The following is a 21,912-nucleotide window of genomic DNA, read 5'->3' on the forward strand; positions in this document are numbered from 1 at the left end:
AAGGCTTAGTCCCAGATCTTGGCCTCTAGAATTGAGAAATCACTAAGTCATTCACTCAACCAATCACCATTTCCACCCCTAGCAAGTGATTTCATGAAACATCTTAAATTATGGGTTTATTGGAATGATGTCGTATTGTCATGAGATGATTGTAGTTGTAGGTATTCTATTGTGTCATGACAAGATGGTGATGAAAGATATGGAGAAGATACCATGCTAGAAGACACATAAGGAGCTGAGGAGAAAATATGATCATCAAGTGAGAAGATGAAGGAACACTAGAATATAAAAGAAGATCAAATACCAGGACCACTTGACGACTCCATATCGATTCAAAACCCTTTCGAGGGGGGATTTAAAGAGAAAATCATATCTCTTATGAATATGAAGTATTGGATACATATTTTATCAAAGAAAGAAGAAGCAAAGAGTGGCTTGACATTGCCATGTCATCATGCAGTCCATGTTAGCAGTGTCATGTCATGTCATGTCATGAGTCATCATGTGCCACATCATTTTGTGGATTATGTAAATTCAATATGAGAAAATGTATTATTAAGTGGAGGTCCAAGAGTCATGGTTAGAATATGAAGAGTCATGTAAGAATTGAAAAGTCATAGAGAATTCCAAGAGTCATAAGAGAGGTGAAGGATCACCCCATTTGTTATATATACACCCTAATTTTACAAGAAAAGGACTTTTCACCTTGGCTTCTCTCATAAGACACTAAAGAGATAAAGTCAATACTTTTGGGGAGCAAGTCATGGCTCCAATGCTCCATTATTAGAGCTAGTGATGTTCATTGTATTCATGTATCATGGGACATTTTTCTTAATACTTGAAGTCTGATGGGCAATACATTTTCATGCATGTCTTGTGAATATTTGTAACACTATTCTATGAATGTTTATGATTCATGTTTTCTTTCACATGTTAAAGTAGTTGAACTATTTTGGATATTTTAGTGCTTATTTTATTGAGAATGTCTTGTAATGGTTGTAAAAATCATCGTATCTATGTGGACTATTCTTCTAGATGTTAGGAAATTCTCTTTTAGCTTGTGTGTGCCTCTACTAGGGCGGTACTATTACCTCTCTCTTAGAGACTCACTTTTCCTCCCTCTGTAGTAGAAGAGCTTTGATACACCTGCAACCGAACATTCAACAGGCACACTTACGTTCTTTTTGCAAAGGAACATATGAGCTTGTCTCTCTTTTTGATAGCTTAAGCCAAGAAAAATCTATAAGAATAAATGGCAGTTAAACCGATACTCTGGATGGGGCTTCTATTCCAAATGGTGTTAGGTATAATTGGGACTTCACATCGGGAAGAGCCACTTAATTCACAGATTTCCAGCACCTTCAACAAAATGGTGCTAGAAGGAGGGCCAAATGAAAATTTGTGCCCAATGAGTTTGTTGTAAATCTCTTATCTTTAATGGCTCATTCTCAAATCATACTCCTAGGGTGTTTCTCTAATTTATCCATTTGTTAATTTTCAATCCCTCATGAGCCTCTTTATCACCTGTCTCAATTGAAGTTTTTCAGTGAGGATGGAACTTCCATAGCCGAGCACATTTATGATTTTCTTAATTTTTTTGAATAGTACGAAATCGATGATGAATATTTTGCTTGTGTGTTTTTCGTCCTCACCCTTGAAGGTTGTGCTAATCGATGGTTCCACACTCTACCTCCTACTTCCATTTATTCTCTTGAACACCTCATCAAGGAAATTCATTTAGCATTTGATAGGTATGATTACCGAGATGTTTATAAAATGATTAATCAAATAAGAATGAATCCTAATGAATCAATTGAGGATTTCTCTAATCGATTCCTTCAACTTTTCTATGAATTTCTAGAAGAAGACACGGATTGGGATTTATTTAAAAAATAAGCATTTGGTTTATATATCTTTGCACCATAAATGTGAACCCCCTGATATTTCTTCTTCCCCAACTCTTGTGAGCCATGAGATACCCCTAATTTCATACGAGGAACCAGTTATTCCTTGTGTTCCTTTCCCTCCTCCTTTTTCAATTTCGATGCAGGTGCCTCCTTGCAATGATAATAAAGTTGTGAAACATTCAAATAAAATTTCTAATATATCTACTCATCCTCCTTCTGCTTTTAATTATTCAGATCACATGGAGGAAATCCCAGAATGGCTCATGAATCCTATGTCGAAGACTAATTTCTCCATTCCTAAATATGGTATTAACACTCATAACTCTAGTCTTGAATCTGATTTGTATTCCTGTCATCCTCTACCATCTCTTTTTCATGATCCTTTGACCCATAATTTTCTTAATAAACCTATATCAAATCTAAAAAGTGATCAGGTTCGGGGTAGTCGCATTTCACTGGTTGAGAAGAAGGAAGGTGAAGATTCTTTCAATCTCTCTTTTATTTTTCAAAATCCTTTGTGCGAAGATGGTGTTTCCTCATTCTTGGTTAATATTGAATTTGGTAATCCTGGTAGTAAATCAAATTCTATCAGTTTTCCTAATAAATATCGTCTTAGGGAACAATCATTCTGATGAGGATGACTTCATTGATACATATGATGATGAACTCCCAAGTGCACCAACTGATATTTCAGTTTCTCAAGAAGATTCTATTTAAAAATATTTAAATTTTAAGTGTATTTTAGTCAAAGAATATTCACTTATGAGCAATTCTTCCTCTTCACCTCCCTATCCTTTATGCTCCACTGTTTGTAATGCAACAACTTGTGATGAAGATAATCCATGCTCTTCAAGTTCTTCATCTGATGAGTTAACTTCTCAATTTACACAAGGTAGCGAGATTATCCATGGGGAAGAAGAAAGCAATGAAATTATAGAGCATCCATTCCATTCCTTATCATATCCATTTTTCTTGGGGGAAACTCTTCAAATTAGTTGGCTCATGAGATATATTCGATCCATACATCTTCATATTTGCGATTAGAAGAATCTTACGGCTTGAGTAATCTATTTTTGGAAGTTGTAAAATTTGATTAAACTAATGATGAAGATAGCTCCCATCCAGATAATGGTGATCCTGTTAACTTAGCTGATGGTAGCTATCCACATGAAATTTATGATTTGACTTAGTTTACAAAATGTTTTTATCTCTATTTTCAAAGTTTTGGAACTTGTCAAGAAGCCGAGGCACTTCAACTCTCATTGATGGTTATGTCAGGTTCTCGCGATCTTGGTGAAATTCTTGAACCATGTCAAATCTAGATTTTCTCACAGAATACTTTCATTCATATTTTTTTGCTAGATGAAAACTAGTTCTTCATGTATTTCGGGATTTCTCATTGCAATTTTCCTATTTCTATAGATCGAGGTTTTTATCATACTATTGTGGAAAATTCATCCCCATGAAAATATCTTGTATCGAATTTGGGTTAGGAGTGTATACCTTTTGTGAATGTGTAGAATTGCAAAGCTGATTAATTTGAAGATTATATTTGGCTGAAGAATTCATATATGTTGAGTGTTATGGTGGATAATAAGCTCCTATTCTCTCTTGTGGATGTCTTGATGACACCAGGAATCCTCTTGAGTGTTAGCAAGTGCTTGAGTTATTTGTTGAATCAATTTCCTCTTTTTCATACATTACACCCTTATCGGGTTTATATATTTTGTATACTAGCATTCTTCTTCAATTATTTCAATGATTATGATGCTTGTACAGTCTACCACTAGTTACATGAAGAAGATTTGTCACATTCATCATGTGCGGAAGTTGGTTCTATTGTTCATATAATTCATGGAACTTTTCAAATTGATTTATCCTTGTTAATTACAAACTGGGAATCTAACGCTGTAATCAGCCCATCTAATCATGATTTTGGCTATGATGACTATCATTCAACTTACCATTTTCCCATCGACACATCAGACGCCAGTTGTTTTACATCCTGTGATCTTTATGGTTTAAAATCTTACTATTCAGGTTCTTGTCAAGTAGTTGAGGAACTTCATCCTTCATTGATTATTATGTCAGGTCTTCACTGTGTTGGCATGTTTGTTGAATATGATAAAATTTATTTTCCCTCACAAGATTCTCATCTTGACCCTGTGCTTCTAATTTAAAATTCATCTCTTCAAGGATTGTGTGGTTTTCAAGAGGGCATTTTGAATTTCAGAATCCAATCTATGATTTCCTCGAAGCATCTTACTTAACAAGCCCCTTTACTAATAAGAAGTTTTGGTGTTTTCTCATGCTTGCTAAGCACGACAATGAAGATGAATATGCATTCACAAGAATTCTTCAAGGTTTGTTTGATTAAGCATATATTCAAAAGGTAAGAATCTAAAATGGGTAGAGGTGGTTGTGGTCACACATCTTTCTGCCGACAAGAAATACCTTCTATTTGTTTTGCAAATTATTCAAGCTCTTACCAAATTATTCAAGCTCTTACCTTTTCTGTTGCACATTTCTTTATATCATTTTTAATTGGTTGTATCTTTGTGATTGTAGGTCAGGAACAACTACAGTGGCTTCATTGGAATTTTCATTACACTTAATCTCAACCTTCTGGCTAGTTAGGTTAGGAGTAGGTCTAACTGCATTTTATTTTTTCCCTATTGCACTCATTTTCTATAGTCTCTCTTGTGTTTTATAACATTATTCTTGCATCCTCTTTTCAGTTTTCCCCCATTTTATTTATCTTTTTAATTTTGTTTTTCGGTTGGATCTTGTCTCTTATTTCACGTTTTGTTTAATAGTACTTCGCATGAAGGATATTCCCTTTGGCTTGAAAACCAATGTGGAAAAGTAGAAGAGAACTTTGTAACACTGCAACATTTTGCTAACCATCAATCCTCCTTCCTCGTCTTGGTTATCCTTTGGTCGATCATGTTCTAATGGAAAATACGATCATTGTGAGGAAAGCTCTATGTCAAACCATGCTATCTGTGTCTATTCTAGAAACCTCATGCCTACACTCGATTATTTACATTTCATTGTATTCCATGATGATCCAATAAAGTAGAGAAAGATAAAGGAAAAATATAAAAGAGAAAACAAACATTGAAGTTATTACATATTCTTCTTTGAAGGAACAACCTATTTTTCTCTCAAAAAGTTGGGGTCCCTCTTCCGCTGATGAAATAAAAAATTTCCAATGCATAGTTCTATATAAAATAAATAAAGGGTGAAAGAAGAGAAAGGCTTCATGCGTGGGGAGGTGAAGAAAGAAACTCCATCAAGGTACTATCCATTCTCACTATTAGTAAAGCAATGTATGTTTTCCTGAAGTGACTCTGTCAGGGTACTTTCTGGGCCTGCTGGCAGTGGAGAAACACTAGAAATAAAAAACTATAATCTCAATATCTATAGCTCCTAGATTTCATTACCCTTCTCTCAATTCGAAACATTGCAATATGGCTAGCTCTATGTTTTTGTTCACCCAAGAAAGGATAGAAGGGACTATGTTTATTCATGCGGTAAGTGGGGAAACCAAAGTGATCTGGGTGATGAATCAATACTCCTTGAGGAACTAGACCCTGCACAAAATATTTGACCAAGGCAGAGAAGCTGGATTTACACTAGTATGTCGCCAAGTGTTTTCTCTACGAAAATACCCTCTAAAATTTTTCCTATACTTGACTTTTGGATCCTACTATGGATATTTTGATCAGTTTTTCTATAGTCACTTCTTGTTAGGATGATACGCTTTTACGTCTTTGAGTTTCCTTATTGGATTTTAAGTGTCGAGGTCACCTTCTCACACATGCTTAGTCCATAATGAATTCATGAGTGAATTCCTTCATTTGATCTTGAACAAGCCTAGCATAGTCCATCAATAAAATTCCTATGCAATTTTCAATTCATGTCAACATTTAATGCGCATTGTCATTGATAGTCTCTCACTTGTTGTTGCGTTTGTACTTCTATTTCGGTGCGTTTTTCAAAATGTTGCTTTTGCACACCTTCGTTTTTGTGAGCATCACTTTCATTTGTTTACTATCTATTTTACTTTATTTCACGTTAATTAGTGTATTTTTCATGTTACCTTGGCTCTAGCATGTGTTTTTTTCACCGTCGTTCACATATCGCAAGTGCCTTTCGCACTTTTCTCTTTATTTAACAAATGTCGTATTTTGGCATGGGAAGTCTCCCTTATCATGTAAAGTGGAGTTTTGGTTTTTTTGAAGTTGTAAATTTGGTATTGATGAGTCATATTACTCATGTAAACATGTTTTACACTCATCCCCAAAGCTTCATGCACTTTCGTGCAAGTGTCATCACTTTCGTTGCAAAGTGTATCATTTGTGTTTCACTTGGAGACGTATGTCGCGTTGTTGTCACATTGAGGGAATCATGTTGTTATTATTTTCTTGAGTGATCAATGTTGTGTTGTTGAATATTCTAAGTGTGTGATCATGATCTATCTCTTCTCACTTGAGCCTCATTGATCCCACACTTGGCCTTATTTAGAAAATTTCATTCCCAGGCAACTTGAATTCACTCAGCCTTTGAGAATTGTGCATCACGTAGTTGCAACCCTAAAGCCCTGAAATTGCCTCTTCGAATTTCCCACTACATAGTATCAATTCTCAATCGTAGTCCTTGAGCTCTAGAACTATGCAATCCTTGCCTCCATCCATCATTCTCTACGCATTCCGCAGTCTCAAGCATCAAGCCTAAGCCTTGAGCTCTTGAACTATGCAATTTTGCAATCACTTGGCCTCTCTCCCTCAAAAAATACGCATTGGGAAAATTTAGTATTCAAGCCTCAATCTTGAGTCCTTGAACCCTTAAGTGTGCAATCTCCCAATCCGTTTTCCTGTTTGAAATGCGGATTGGGAAACTTCAAGTTGTTGGATTTATGGGGCTTGGACTCAGGTTCAGAGTTATCTACGCTAACCAACAAAGCCCTACACTACTGTCCCTTTCGGAAATAGTTCGCTTAGCACAGACCGCAATCTCACCCGAGGCAGCATTGGGGATGCTAGAACTAGGTTTCTGCATCCATAAGGCTATGTGATGTAGCAGCAAGGCATTTCTTTAATGTAGGGCCCAATCCAAACTTTGCGAACCCTTATCTTCAGAATCATAGACTTAAGAAATTTCTACTTAAATAGATCTATGAGCTTCACGTAATTTTCCTAATGTGCATAAGTTATCATACACAAGTAGATCTGGACCTTTGTGATGCAATTAAAATAATATTACAAAGAATCGAATCATAATTGAGCATAAACATAGAAACATATAGATATACAGAGAACACACAGAATTTCTTCAAATAGACTTTATTACTTCATATCTTCAATGAATACACTTCTTATGACCCTATGCACACAGCTGTAGGGGCCCATGCACTCCACTGTGAACTCGCTAAGGTCTTTGGGCACTCAGCTACAGGAGCCTTCCCCTTCGTAAGGAAACAAAATTACAAACAAAATAACCTCAAAATCACATTCGTGCACTGAACTTCTAAACTGACTAATGAATCCTAGATGTATTCCTTTTATAGTTTTTACATTACATTACCATGTTCCACGAACCATGGCTAGAGTTCATTATTTAATCAAAACAACCCATCCATTTACAAGGTAAGGGGCTTTGACCTGCCTAAAAGCCCCTTTGACTCTTAACGTTCTACGATATTCATGCTTTGATCCTAAAAATGTGGAGACTTTAAAATATTACATCAAAATTGATGCAAACTTTAGATAAAAATTAGACCTGTGAATCCCCATCCCAACGGGCCCCCAACAAAAAGACGTGATGTGTCCCAAGTCATTATGTTGGTACATCCTCGACGCATGTTTTAAGGCCATTGAACTCTATCTTGAATGTTTAAAGCTCCGTTGTGCACTTCATGGCGGCCCGTTGAACATCCTCGACCAATTTCTTAGTAGTTGGTCCCTTTACTGCTAAGAGAATGCTCCTCTGCATCTGTTGCATACCTTTCATTCTACTCTCCACAGATTGAGAGAGTTGACTAGCTTTGTCAGTCGAAGGTTGCGTTCTTGCTTAAATGATTGATGCTTTGCGTCACAGCTCATCTATGTGAGTCTGAATAGCCTTCCCTTCCTGGAGTCTGGTGAACCATTACACAGGTGCTAAGGTTTGCGTTGTTTCCCTAATTTCATCGAACTGCAGTTTTTTTTCTCTTAGGTCAGCTTCAATCTTCTGTACATGTGGGTCCTCCTATAGCAAGGCCCACATCTCCATGGTGTTCTAAAAAATCTAGCTATAGTCCTGAACTGCAGCTGCTATTACATCCATGTCTGCCTTAATAGAAGCATCGCGCTGCTCTCAAACTTCTCGAGGTGTTATTGGCTTTAGATTCATCTGCAACTCTGTGAGTTGTATCTGCATCTCAAAATTTACTCGTTCCACCTTCGCTTTGGACTTCTTTACCATGGCTTCCAGCTTGTTGTGCTTCTCTTCAGAAGCTGCTTCAATCTGTATGAGGAGCTTTGGCAGCTCAATGCAAGTCTAGGTAATGGCGTCCTCTAGTTGTTACCTACATGCAGTGACTGCGTAGCTATCCTAGATGGCCCTGGAAGGTTCCTCAGCTAATTTTTCATTGTGGCTCTTGATGTCTTTGATCACGAAGAGCACCCACTCTTCCTATATTTTCAATTCAGTAGACGCTTCCTGGTGGAGTTCATGCAATGCTTGAATGGGCAGCACTGCTAAGTTTAGCGTTGAATTCCTCCCATATGGCATTGTTGCTTGATCTGCCTCAATAGTAAAACACAGTGACCCTCCTGGAATGGACACTACATGGACATCTATGGTTACCACCAATGTTGAAGGTAATGTTTGTGTCGCACTTCTCGTTCCCACACTCGCTTGATTCTCGCTCGCCTAAATCATGCTTGCTTGAATCGCACTCACTTACACCTATAGCTCTTTGAGGCTCTTGTTACATAGTATTTTTTCATACTTCCTGTTCACTTCTTGTTCCATATCTTGAAGTTCCAAAAAATTGACTACTTTGCAGCATATCCATCATGATATACAAACCAAAATCTCCATGAAGAATCAAGGAAAACTGCCCTAAATCCATTATGAAGAAGGTTATATAAAACCCTAAATTTTAGCATTAGTGCACTTGCTCCACTTCCTTCCCATGTTGATGGAAAGTTGCACAGTTATACACTAGCGTCGCCAATGTAGGTTTTGATATGAAAACCCACGTTGAACCTCTTTTGATAAGGTTTCCCAAACCGGAGGAGAGGCTTCATGCACTAGAACCTTCGGGAACATCAAGCTGGGTATTGTTTGTTGTTGATATGGTCGAGCTCTCCAATTTGGACCTCTTGATCTTATAATCATGGGATTTCCCCTTGAGATGTGGACCTTCCTCCCTTTTTTGTGGATCCCTAACTCCCTCTCCCTTCCTATAAATTCACTCCCTTCCATCCCCAAATGGTTGGTCATTGATTGTTGCATCCATATGATGAGATTATGCTTAAATGCTACCCGTTCTAGCTTGGAGAAGGAGTGTTTGTAGAGTCTTTAGTTGGACTTCAAAATTCACCAAAAGGAGGTTTTCAACATCAAGGCATAGGTTGTATGCTTCCCTTTTTAGCTTATTAATATAGACATATGATGTTAACTTTCCATAATTGTCTAAATTTTTATGATTTTAGCTTAACACTCCTTGATCTATTAAGTATTTTACATTTGATGTATGCCATATATGCTCTTGTATCTTGCATATCTCTTTGATCTTCCTTGTAGGTACTCGAACATGAAGAACAAGTAAGGAGTGAGGCATAGAATGAAATATCCAAAGTCATCTCCAAAGGATTGAGTAATTAGCATCAAAGCGAAGTAGGTTTCTCCTTCTCTTTTCATTTGTTAAACATAAACGAGGAAAGTGTATGTTGTTTTGTTTATTTTGTTGCTAAACCCATGCATTGGACTAGAGGGATTGGCTCTATTCACAAAGGGGATTTACCTTCAAAACAAAATGTTGACTCCACTGGGGAAGCTATAGCCTTTTCATCCTCTTTTCTCAATTGATCTCTTGATTAGTTTGAGCGACCGTCGTGTTCTCAATTAGTTTGGGTCTATATTGGTATGCACAATCATTGGTTTCTACCTTAGAGTGCTAATCCTTGAAGTGCTTGTGGAAATATTTTTATTTTTTGCCTTATTCCTTGCCCTGTTAGGATATTCCGACACATAGGAAATAGTTAAGTACAACTTGGTCTAGTTTAGAGTTAGGTAAAGTGTGTTTCTTTACCGTTGTGCATTTTGTAACTTACAATCCGACGGTCACGATATGTAGTGATCCGACGGTTCACTCTCTCCTCGGTATTACCGACACTTGATCCGTGGCTTGACACCCGATTGGTCCATGAGTTCTATTTAAAGCGCATGGAGGGTCATTGTTCGGGTAATCCGTGCATGAGAGAAGCTTATGTAAATTTTCATTCTTTGATTAATAAATTGCCTGTAGTAGCCACGTTGGCGTAGGCTGTGGACTGTTTCCCTCTTTGAGGGTTTTAACCACGTCAAAAATACTGGTGTATTGATCTGTGATATGGTTGTGAGCGGTGTCCTTTTGGTGTTCTTTCTGAGGAACTTACCCTGTAAATTCCTACATGGTATCAGAGCTAAAGGAACTTACCCTGTAAATTGATTACCACACTTTGGTGTGATAATCAAAGTGCCATTCAGCTATGCAAAGATCCAGTCCAGCATCAGCGCAGCAAACACATTGAACTACACATGCACTTCATCAGAAAGCTCATTCATGACCATGTTCTTGAAGTGCAATATTGTTCAACAGATGATCAGGTTGCAGACATCTTCACAAAGGCTCTCACAGAGGCAAAGTTCACTAAACTTCGATATATGCTTGGAGTTCAGGAACTTGTCACTAAGGGAGGATAGGCTCTAGTGCCTCCTTCCTTCTCCTATTGTGTCATATTTGTAAATCATTCAATCCTATCCCAAGTTGTTCTTAAGGGGGGATGTTAGGATATTCCGACACATAGGATATAGTTAAGTTCAACTTGGTCTAGTGTAGAGTTAGGTATAGAGTTAGGTAAAGTGTGTTTCTTTACCGTTGTACATTTTGTAACTTACAATCCGACGGTCACGATATGTAGTGATCCGACGGTTCATTCTCTCCTCGGTATTACCGACACTTGATCCGTGGCTTGACACCCGATTGGTCCATGAGTTCTATTTAAAGCGCATGGAGGGTCATTGTTCGGGTAATCCGTGCATGAGAGAAGCTTATGTAAATTTTCATTCTTTGATTAATAAATTTCCTGTAGTAGCCACGTTGGTGCAGGCCGTGGACTGTTTCCCTCTTTGAGGGTTTTAACCACGTCAAAAATACTGGTGTATTGATCTGTGATCTGGTTGTGAGCGGTGTCCTTTTGGTGTTCTTTTTTAGGAACTTACCCTGTAAATTCCTACATGCCCAATGCACCTTTTTCTCTGACAATTGCACTGCCAACATACTTTCTCTTAAAACAGTCACATTGATCCCTTGTTCAGTTCTAGTTTGGTCATAGCAGTCACGCTGATCTCTGAGATTGGCAAAAAATCTAGGGTTTCTCTATCAAACTCCAGCGTGTTTGAACCCCTGAGGTTTTGTTTTGTCCTGCATGATTGGATTTATTGATGTTTTGATTGATTACCTGATTTCATTAGCAAATTCTTACATTTTTGAACTTTCAAGTGTTTGAGTGCAATTGCATTGATTTTAGGGTTTATAATTAATTTGATTTCACTAGCCGCTTGTGAGTGTCGTTAAGTCTATGGTTTGTTAATTGTTTAGGTTTGTTTATGTGGTAAAATCATTTGAAGCATTGATTTGCATTAGTTTCAATTTGTCTTGTGCAAAGTTGCTTTTAATTTGTACTAGGTCATTTTGCATTTGAAATTCATCTTTGTCTTTCATCAACCATAGATTACATTGTTTGATTTAAAACCTGAAATGAGTGTATTTGTTAATCTATTCGAAAGAAAATTTGAAATACATTTTCATTGAGTAATTTTGGATTTGGTGTTTCTTTGATTGGTGCATCGTTTGCATTAGGAAATTTTGAATCGAAAAATTCATTTTTTTTGTTTACGTTGAAGCTCAGTTGCGAGCATCTGAAAATAAAAAAGAACATCATTTAGGTAAAGTGCATCTTAGTAAAGTAAAAGTCATTTTTTTCTTTCAGTAGATTGCATGTTCATTAGTGAAAGTGAATTTTAGTTTTTCTCTTGCATGTTGCATTTGTAAAAGTGAATGGAGGAATATTGTTTAATGCATTCTCTTGTTTGATGGATTAATTGATTGAACTCTTTTCCCTTGCTAGTATAGAATTCATTGAAATGAAAAGTTTCATTTTCTCATATAGCTGCATTCTAGGATTCATGTGACATTGTTTGATCCATAAATTGGAACATAATTCAAGAAAAACATTAAAATTTATTGAATTAACCTAAGGATCATTTGGAACTTAACACAAACATTTAGACGTCTAGGCTAGAGACGTGTTTCGGCATCTATAAACCTAAAAAATATCATTAACTACCTACATTGTATCACGGGGGTGAAATTTTGTTCCAGTATGGAAGTATATCGAAGGTTCTTCGGTACTCTCAGGTATATCGGAGGCACTCAATTATGGAAAGTATATGGGAATGCTCACATTGAACAATTATGCATGAGACAACACTAACATGGAATTGTGCTCCCCGTACCATCGAGTATATATTGGGAGACCCCACTAGGTTGTTATCCTTTCGTCACATGTAACCGAGTCATCCGCCTTATAGATGTGATACATCGAACACAACATCCGGGGAGATCGGTCATCGTACGTTAAATCCTTGGTTTCGACTAAGGTGTATATAACTGTTGATGATACTTGGTAAATGCTCTTGCCTAGTTCACCCCTTTTTTATTTCATTTTGTTAATTTCTAAAATCAATTGATTGACCGCGAAACAACATCCTTCCTATGGAAATAATCCTTAGCAGATATTAGGTTGATACTGATCGCAACATTTCCAGTGTCTACCAGTCAAGGAAACCCCTCTGATAGGAATCTTAGTTCTTTTCTTTCTTTTTGAAATACTGGTGCTCCCTATATGGAAAACTTGTCCCTTCCACGATTGACCATTGGTCTGCCAGTTTGGTTATTTTCAACCTTGGTGATTCCAAGTGTCCGAACTGATTTTCAACCGATTTCTCCTCCACTTGAACAACATCAACCTCAAAATTGATCCCAACGTTGACCCCTCACCTTCTTCACCTATTTCTTCACCTTGTTATTCCTCTTCACTTAGTGAAAGTTTGGATTCTAGTAACCAAGAAGCTAAGAAGAAGAAGAGGACGAAGAAGAGGAAGCAAAATAATAAAGGGGGAAACCAATTAAATATTTTTACCGATGCAAATAATGAAGAAAAATATTCCAATTCGCCCTAGAAAGTAAAATTCCCTTGCATATTATGTAAGGGCGACGACCTTCTTCAAAATTGTCCTGGTATTCCCAAGGTCTTAGAAGTGTGGTCCACAAGTTCACATCAACCTTTGTCATTAGCCTCTGGAGATCATGCTAGTGATAAACCTTCAACTAGTAATAATACGTTCCATGGGAAACGGGGAAAGTCAAATTTCCCTGAGTTGTGTGAAGGTAATCATCCAATTCTCCTTTTCCCTTTTCTAGATGAGGCTTACAAAGAGTTGGAAAACCTTACATATTCCCAACCTCATCTTCCGGTTGGTTATCAAAAGCTTTCCCTCGATCCTTCGCTAGTTAATCAAGTGATTGGTCAAAATCCATCTTTGGTCAAGCCCACTCTCTCTAAAAGTGAGTCTCATGAGTATGTTCTCGACAAACCATTGTTTTAGAAAATGGTAGACCTGACTCCACCTTCAGTTAACCATACCTTTCTAGCAGAGAGTGAACCCCATACCACTCAGGTTCTTCTAGTTTCTTCATTTTTGAATGAACTGGAGTGAAATCCTACTAGTACCGAGGTGCATGAGAGCAGTTCTCCTATTCCCATAGCACAAGAGGGAAACTCTCATGTTCCTATGACACCCCCTCTGAGTAGTTTAGTCACTTCTTTTGATTGGAGTCGATTGGTAAGATATCATATTCCATCTTATGTGCCTTTACACATTACAATATAGACTTACAATGTGACCATACCTAGCACAGTCATAGACGAGGGCGAATTTGTTAGCATTCTGTCCTCAACTACTTGGAAAGATTTAGGTTCTCCTCAGCTTGTCCACGTCACCTAGAATCTATTAGCTTTTATCAGAGGAACCAGTCAACCATTAGGCATCCTTCCTAAGTTACTTATTACTTTGGGAGAAAATATTGTCTATATAGACGTCATGGTTTTCCAATGACATTTATATTTTAATCTACTCCTTTACCGTGACTACGTTTATGTCATGGGAGCTCTTGCCTCTTCTCTCTTTCGTGTGATGTGTTTCCTGCATGAAGGAAGAATTGTGATCATTGATTAGCGTACATTCGTTGGTCTTGAATCAACTCCTAATCAACCATCATCCTTAAATAGTTCTTATATGCAAGCGGTATCACCCCCGCCACAGGTCAATTACGTGGCCACCTATTCCATGCCCACATCTATTGATGATATAGTAGGTGATGTAGTACATCATGTACTCAGGGAATTGGAGCCCCATTTTTCATTTGGATCCCTAGACATGTATCCCTTTCAGAGTGTTTTTCTCCCATTTGATGAGAACCTCTTGGAAGCCATGGCCTCTTTTGGTTTGTGACCGGTTATATGGAGCATAGTTCCTTGTCTTGTGTCAAGATTGGTAAACAATGAAACAAGCTCCATGAGGATAGTTCTTTTACTATGTCAACTTCATTAAAAAATAAAATAGATCCCATGAGGGTAGCTCTTTTACTATTTCAACCTCATTGAAAAATGAAATAGGTCCCCATGTGGATAGTTCTTTTACTATATCAACCTCGTTAAAAAATGAAATAGGTGTCATGAGCAGAGTTCTTTTACTTGTTTCAAGCTCATTAAAAATTGAAACAAGGTGTCATGAGAATGGCTCTTTTCATATGTCAATCTAGTTAAAAAATGAAACAAATCCCCTTTCAATTGGATTCTTTGATTAGATCTCGTAAAATCTAAGTCGAATCTTTCACTTGACCTCGTAAGTGAACTTTCATTCCATCCACCTATTAGTAACTAGTAGTCTACTTAGGTGAATGGAATGAAGCTTGGGGGACATGTACCTTGAATTGAGTCATTATGTTGGGGGCATGTAAACTCATCTCAAGCATAGTTTATCTTTGTTTCAAGCTTGTGTAAAAATGAAACCAAACCTAAGCATAGTTTGTTTCCGTTTCAATCTTGTGTAAAAATGAAACCAAATCCATGCATAGTTTTTTCTCATGTTTCAAGCTTGTGAAAAAATGAAAAAAAATCCATGCATAATCTTTTCTCATGTTTCAAGCTTGTGAAAAAATGAAACCTTCCTCAAGTATACTCAAGCATAGTTTCTCATGTTTCAATATTGTGTAAAAATGAAACCATTCCCACTTTACATCTCGTGATTTCCATTTTTATCAGCCAAATGAGACTTGGTTTGTCCATTCCATCTCCACCATCTATTTGGTCGATCATATGCTTTCACTTGGTTGTTTTACCCTTGCCTAAGGAACATCTGTGATGAGTGGTCTTATTATCCACTGTCTTGACCTTTACATGTTTTGAGCAATTCCATTGTGACTGGAACGAGTTGTTATCCTTTTATACCACTCTTTCTTCCAGGAGGAGTCATCTTTCAGCTCTTTTCTGACTCTTGAAATATGAAAATACTGTCGAGCACTTGTATTTTTGAACTCGTAAAAGTACATGAAAAGATTTCTATTCAGTATAAGTTTAACCCTTTTTAGACTGAGATAGACCATTGTAAGAAAAAGGAATACCATAGTCGAACATGGCTAAGAGGTTCTCTTAGATATTGTTTTCTACGTTTTCGAGTTTAAGAGATGATTTATGAAAAAGAACCTTTGGAGTTTTCTTTTTTTATTCTTTTTAAAATTATCTAAACATGAAAAAGATGCCGAGTTTCACCTTTGACGAACTCGTAAAACATAAAAGACATAGTACTTGTCACCATCACAAGATTGAGTTTCTCCTTCCTAGGGATCGTAAAACTTACTAGGATGGATTCATCCAAAGGATGAACTTCTATGGCAAGCATATGCTATACCCTTAAAGCTTGTGATAAAAAATATATGGTGTACTCGCTAGAAATGGTGGGGGAAAAAGTGAAAGTGATAATCTCTTATATTTTGTAAAGACAGCATGTCACTCTTGAACATGACACTCATCTTTTGCTCATGGTGGGTTTGGGACATCCTCACTTGGTCACTTAGCTTCCTGGGTTTCATAAATCTATTTTTCCTCTCATCTGATCACACCACTTTGTCATCATGACCTTTGATCCTATGCTGAGTCAAATGCTGCCAAACTCTGGGGTCATGTCATTGATATGTTCAAGAGAAGTCCTATCTGTAGTTCTTTACCCCTTATACATTGTCTGACTTTCTGTCACAGTCTTGGGTCACACTTATCTACTCTACTACATCCTATTGTTTCATGTCAATGATGTGGGATTCATTATGGCCCTCCTTCGATGGATCACTTCCTGTTGAATTCAACTCATTATCCAAGACGATGATCTAGAAACTCCCTTCTAGTACCATAGCGCTTGCATGCCTTCATGGGAAGTTCTTCACATTTGACAATAGGTTCACATCCTTGACCTTTGATCAAATGATTCCATGGGTGTTTGACTTTAGCTTCATTATTCACATTCGTGGATTTTGTTGATTGTACCTTGAGAGCCATTTCTGTTATTAGGGGTTTCTCTCGTACCTGTTACCGGTTTACATCATTGACTGGTAATTAGGTGGTTTTCTATCATGTTTGACTTCAACACATTTATTCGCATGGTAGAATTTGTACATTGATTAGGTCAAGGCAAAGTGCAAGACCCTAGATTTTGTCTAATAAAGTCTAGGTTGCATGGAGTTATTAGTTATTCATGATTGTACACATGTTTCCTTTGGACGGACGGTTGTGACTATAGTGTAGGTCCATATTTGATGATCCTTTTTATTTTGATGGCTATGACCATACCGAGGATCTTTGCACATGATCCCTCCTATTCGAATGGCTGTGTCCATATCACAGATTCATGTATTATTAGATGCATGTTCATGTATCATTAGACATGATCATCAGAGATGTCATATATGTACATGTATATGTATATGCTTGATTTTTAGGTCTCCTGACAGTGTTTTTCTCGTCCTTACACTGACTTGTAAATCATCTCAACTATCACTCCTTGTTCTGCCTTCATGCTTTAGGGGGCATCTGTTACACAATATTTTTTCATAATTCCTTTGCATTTCCTGTTCCATATTCCGAAGTGCCAAAAAATTGACTACTGTGCAGCATATCCATCATGATATATAGATGAAAATCTCCCTGAAGAATCAAAGGAAAACTGCCCTAAATCCATTATGAAGAAGGTTATCTAAAAACCTAAATTTTAGCATCACCACACTTTGCTCCATTGCTTGCCCATGCTGATGGCAGGTTGCACAGTTATACACTAGCACTACCAGTGTGGATTTTGATATGAAATCTGTTTTGAACCTCTTCTGGTAGGTTTTCCCAAAATGGAGGAGAATCTTTGTGCACTAGAACCATCGGGAACAATGAGCTAGATATTGTTGATTGTTGATATTGTCGATCTCTCCCATTTGGACCTTTTGATCTTATAATCACGAGCTTTCCCTTTGAGATGTTGACCTTCCTCCCTCTTTTGTGGATCCCTAACTCCCTCTCCCTTCCTATAAATTCACTCCCTTCCATCACGAAATGGTTGGTCATTGATTGTTGCATCCCTATGCTGATATTATGCTTGCATGCTACTCGTTCTATCTTGGAGAACGAGTGCTTGAAGAGTATTTTCTTGGACTTTGACATCCATTAGAAGGAGGTCTCCAACATCAAGGCATAGGTTGAATGCTTCCCTTTTTAGCTTATTATATATACATCTTATGTTCACTTTCCATAATTGTGTAAATGTTTATGCTTTTAGTTTAATACTCCTTGATCTATTAAGTAGTTTATGTTTGATGTATGTCATATATGATTTTATATGTTTCATATATCTTTGATCTTCCTTGCAGGCACTCAAATGTGAAGAACAAGTAAGGAGCGAGGCCTGGAGAAAAAGATTCAAATCATCTCCAAAGTATTGAGTGATTAGCATCAGAGTGAGGTAGTTTTCTCCTTCTCTATACTTTTGTTAAACATAAGCTAGGAAAGTGTATGTTATTTTGTTTAGTTTCTTGCTAGAACTACTCATTCGGCTAGAGGGATTGCCTCTATCTGCAAAGGGGATTTACCTTCAAAACAACCCCACTAGACCTATGTTATTACTAACTTGTACCGATCCTCTATATTCCCCACGTGTCCTCGGTGACTAATCACACAGTGTCACCGATCTCATTGATATCCCCCTTAGTGAGGACCATCAACTCAATGTTAGATATCATGTCATACTTTTGCTTCTTTTGCACAGCTCCAGTGGTAATTTTCTTCCTGTTGTTTAGGATGAAATGAGACTCAATATATTCTCTCCCCTTAAAAGTGTTTACCCCACCCTTCTCTGGTTCCTCTATTTCCATATTATCTTTGTCTACGCGCTCTGGCTCCTATGACTTTTTGAGGCACCTTCTTTGTGTCTTCCTTCATTGCATATGTCAGACTCGACATACCTCTTGTGGTCTGCGTTGTTTTTCTGGTACCTTCCTAGTCTCATTCGGCTCCCTCACTGGGACTCGGCCACACGCTTGACCAGTTAGATTTTATCGAAAAAAATGTCTTTCTTTATGACCAAATAGGGGAACTCATACCATATTACCTCTGTGTCTTTCTTTTCTTGTATGTATACATTGTGTAAGTCTAATTTGAAGTTCGCAACTTTTTGATATTCGTTAAATAACATCGGTGATAGTCGTGGCTTCTAGCTGATCACAGTGCACAGATCCATATCAAACAACACCCAAAATAATTTATTCTCTACCACACGACATTGATCCTTCGATGCCCATAGCAAAGCATACCTCACAGCTTGGCATAAGTCTGGGTCAAAAGTAGGGAACTGCAACTTATCGAGGGTTCTCTAGGTTGTCAAAGCAATCAAAAGTAATATCCATGCATAATGGAAGGGTTTCATCTCTTCCTAGGTCTCGTGACAATCATCCTAAAACTCCTAGAAGAGGTATCATGCCCAATTAAATTGTGCCCCTTGTTTGCACTGCACAGCCAATTGAATTATTGGGGCTAGCACCTCATCTGCCCTACATTTCCTCATAATCTTAGTGGCCAGAATGGACGTGACAAAGGCGAAGCCTTATTAGAAATTGAGCTTATAGCATAGCCTCACAACTTCTTGATCACATTGAAATCTTTCTTTACTTGGTCTTCAAGCTTCTTTTCTTGTGACTTGTTAATAAAACCTTTCACAGGGTCTGTTCCTACACATGGTAGTGCGGGGATCCTCCTGATCAACATATCATCAATTGGGATCCTCTCCCTAAGACATAAGGCTCCGTCGTGCACCAAAGCCAGCAACCAAGGCACACATATTATATTGATTTTGTTGTGCCCAAAATGAGGCACAAACAACATGTTCAATAAAACAACATACTCAATCCCAACTATTCACTTCATTGGTTCTACTCTCGTTACACTGAACTCCTCATAGTATACCATCTTCAGGTATTTACTCAGCTCAAAATGCCAAAATTTGGCCCTGTCTACCAAATCACAATCCTCCATGTGCAGTTGTAGCACTTTCACTAGAAAGTCTCCCTCAAGGGGCACATCTTCTCGCAGCAAAGGTGTAAAAATGGAAAATTTTACTAGATCTAGGTCCTTTGTCACTTTGGCAGTCAGCTTTCTCAGAGGCATATATGGAGGTAACCGTGAGATTGGCTCGACCTCACCGACACTTATGTCCTCAATACTTGCCTCAAGTTTTTCATCCTCTAAATCAACCAGCTCCGTTGGTTGCTTCTTTCTCCACTTTTCCATCTTTTCCTTACTCCTCTGTTCAGCAAGCACGTTCCTAGGCAACTGCCTGATCGGTGGCTACTGCGATTTCTTCTGCTTCTTTATTTTTGTTGTTCCTGCTGGTTCTATGATTGTTTCTGCCATTTTTTTGGTTGTTGGCTTCGACCTTGGTGATGCAGGAGATGCGGTGTGTGTAGGGGGTGTAGCAGTCATGATGTTTGTTAATCCTCATTCTAGAAATTCTCAATAGATGTCTAGCCAATCCTCACCATACATGCAACATTTCTCTCGGCTTGGACTTAGGCGCAAAAGCTTGCAAGAATTATTTAAGAGGAAAAGTGTCTGAATGTAGAGTAGGATGCCATATTTATAGCCAACTTGAAATTTAAATTCCTTAAATGCCTTAAGATCCTCCTCATAAATGAAAATTTGGTGGTATATTTCCATAGATATGCTCCTTAAATGCACTTCCCCCGCTCCCTTTAATGGAAAAATCATTGTGAAATCAATTGTAGTTTTCCCAACGGTCACATTTTGGGCAGGCTGAGATGGACCTTCCCTTATGGCACAACTACATTGTCACAACTTTCTCCACCTGTGCCATCTCCCTAAACATCACGCAACCCTCCTTCTTCGACAAAACCCTTCCTCAACAAAGTATTTTATAGTCCTATGCTTCCTTCCAACTACCTAAAGCACTCAGAATTTCCTGCTATCATATAGTAATTTCATCCTTGCAAGGGTGGGATCATCCCTGTATACCTTCAATCTACTCCCACTAATGCTTCCAGGAAACATCTCCCCATTTAGCTTTGCAAGTTGAACTGTGCCACCATCTAAAATATCCTTGATCACATAGGGTCCTAGTCAATGCATCTGAAACTTCCCAAGAAATTTTGTGAACTGGTTGTCATACATCAAGACCAAATCTCCATTCTTAAAAGTGTGATTCTTAATGTGGTGATAATGCTATGCTCTTTCGCTACCTTTCTGCACATGTTGATGAAAAGCAGCCAAAAAAATGATCCTCCTCCAATTCAAGAAGTTGCGCTAAGAGTTCCTCCATGAAGTTTCTATCTGCCATCTCAGTTACTGCCGCAATCCTTAGACTAGCCACTATATACTCCATTGGCATCATTTCTCCTTGTCCATATAGCAGTCTAATGGTGTTTTCCCTATCAATTGCTTAAAATTTGTCATATATGCCCATAGAACCATCGGCATGCGCATATCCCAGTCATTCCTATTAACATTGTAGATCTTTGTTAAGTAATTCTCCAATATTTTGTTAAAATCTTCGACAATTCCATTCACCTAGGAATGATACAGTGTACTCTTCTTATGGTGCATTTATATTTCTTTTGTCAACACCTTAATTATTTCATTCAAGAAGTGCAAACCACAGTCACTCATCAAGATCTTCGGGTATCCAAATCGTGACAAAATATTTTTGAATATGAATTTCGCAATAGTTTCCGCACTGCAATCCTTCATTGGTTGTGCCTCATCCCATCTGGTCAAGTAATCTATCACAGATTAATTGGTCCAAGAAAGTCAATTTCCCATTTATCAAATTCTTGTAGTGTGACCTTTGTATTTAAGGGAAGTTCATCCCTTTGCGATGGTCTTCTAGTCCTCTAACACACATCATATGCACTGCAATATTCCTTAGAATATTTAAGTACCCTAGGCCATCATAATCCTTCCCGCAGAATCTTCTACATGGTTTCCTTACCTGCATAGTGTCCTCCTGTGACACCACCATGCGCTTCAGCCAAAGTAATATGCCATTGATACTCAGGTACATATCGATGCAGAACTTCATCCAG

The sequence above is a fragment of the Pinus tabuliformis genome, chromosome X, assembly GCF_031772625.1.
Source record: "Pinus tabuliformis cultivar Carrire ecotype Pingquan chromosome X, CPIR1, whole genome shotgun sequence".
Lineage (NCBI taxonomy): Eukaryota > Viridiplantae > Streptophyta > Pinopsida > Pinales > Pinaceae > Pinus > Pinus tabuliformis.